At 51.0% G+C, this 1,748-nt stretch overlaps 1 pseudogene; it reads right to left on the bottom strand.

Moving 5' to 3' along the window:
* Positions 1-312: 312 nt before the first annotated feature.
* LOC121483922 lies at positions 313-1,225 on the bottom strand (annotated as a pseudogene).
* Between the last annotated feature and the right edge of the window lie 523 nt (positions 1,226-1,748).

Genomic DNA, 1,748 nt, shown 5'->3' with positions numbered 1-1,748 from the left:
GTGATAAAGGATACATACATCTGATCCGATTCTGGCAGGAAACAGGCGTAAGGCCTCTCAGACCTTGTACGGAGCGTCCGTGAAAGACGACTCCATTCACCAGAGAGCATGTTTCCTTGATTCCGAGGTCTCTGCTGTAGCTTCCGGTCACGTCTCCGTGACTTGCTCAGACTTCATTCCGGCATCATCAGTGGACCCTCTCTTTCTTTCTTTCTTTCTTTCTTTCTTTCTTTCTTTCTTTCTTTCTTTTTCTTTTCTTTTTTTTCCCCTAGCCACTTCTCAACTCCTTACGTCAGCTGCCGCCTGTCTGACTCACCCAGGTAGCCTCGAAGTCTGCAGCACATCTCTTTGGTAGGCTGCTGCCCTGCCACCCTCAGGGGCATGGGTTGGGATTTGGGGGGAGAAGGGGAACGACGTCACGTTACCGAAGCAGACGGCAGGAGCGTATTGGCAAATGACACTAGGACACCCGGACACCCCGCAGGCCCACCCGAGGGCCTGCTTGGAGCGCACGAACACACGTAGGGCACGTTCTTCTCTTCACGCGGCGCGGCAGGCAGCGGAAGGTGCGGGATGACCTCCAGGGGCTCGGCGTCTGCAGCCAGCCATCAGGATGAACTCAGGGATGCCTCCGTGGAGGGTTTTGGTGGCTCCGTGAGCTCCTTTCCGAAGCTGCTTGTAATTACAGGACTGCTGAACAAGCGTCCAGGAGTTTCTTGGTGAGGTGGGCATCTGCCACGGGGTAGGCCTTCGGATTTACATCGGCCTCAGTCATCTCTGCGTATCCGCGGTCCCTGTGGGTTTCCTGTAAGAAGACGTGTCCTGGGAGCTATCACCGTCACACTTCACACGGATGACCAGCTTTGCCCCCACCCACCCCCACCCCCGCCGCCGTTGGGGTTGGGGTGGGCGGTGGGATGCGCTGTGCTCCCGTCACAGTTTGTGGGCCCTGGAATGGTGGTGATCGAGATACACCCCTCCGCCACCTCATTACAAAGAAACAAGACACGTGTGGTGTCTTGTTAGACCCCACAGGCACAGCAAAGAAAAGGAGAACTACTTATCCCCTTGTTCCCCCGGGACCGACCCGGAAGGATGCCCGAGGGTCCAGGCCCCGAGGGACGGGCGTACTCAACTTTTGCTGTGAACTCAACGGATTGGTTAAGTTGTGCTTCTGAGGATTTGTCCACGGAAACTACTTCAAATGATCGATTTTGTCTGTCTCGTGTACTTTTCCTTGTTACGAGCAAGCAGGTAAAAAAAAAAGAAAGAAAGAAAGAAAGAAAAAAAGAAAAAGATGAAAAAAGGTCTATAGGTTAAACTTTTACAATACCTTCCCAAATCTTTGGTGACCTGGAACTTTGAAGGTGTAACTAGCTTAATTGATAAATTGGGTTCAGTTCACCGGATACCTGGCGTCTGTCTTTCCAACAGAAGGTAAAATACTAGAGTGTGAGTCAATGAGACACCCAAGGTGGTTTTTTTTTTGTTTGGTGGTGTTGTGTTTTCCTCCTCCACCCCTTGCCCTTTTCTTCCTTCCCCCCTCCCCCCACCTCAGTTTTTGTGTTTCTCTTTTGTCTGATTCAGGAAACCTGCAGATACCTGGGTGTGTTAGTAAACGTGTTTCAGGTTTGTTTGTTTCTTTTTTCCTTCCTCTTTTTTTAAAATTTTAATTCACAATTCATGAGACATACACACACACACACACACACACACACACAGGCAGAGACACAGGCAGAGGGAGAAGC

This window comes from Vulpes lagopus, unplaced genomic scaffold, assembly GCF_018345385.1.
Source record: "Vulpes lagopus strain Blue_001 unplaced genomic scaffold, ASM1834538v1 ctg534, whole genome shotgun sequence".
In the NCBI taxonomy this organism is placed as follows: domain Eukaryota; kingdom Metazoa; phylum Chordata; class Mammalia; order Carnivora; family Canidae; genus Vulpes; species Vulpes lagopus.
The sequence above is the reverse complement of the archived record's forward strand: the minus strand, read 5'-3'. Positions and strand labels throughout refer to the sequence as shown.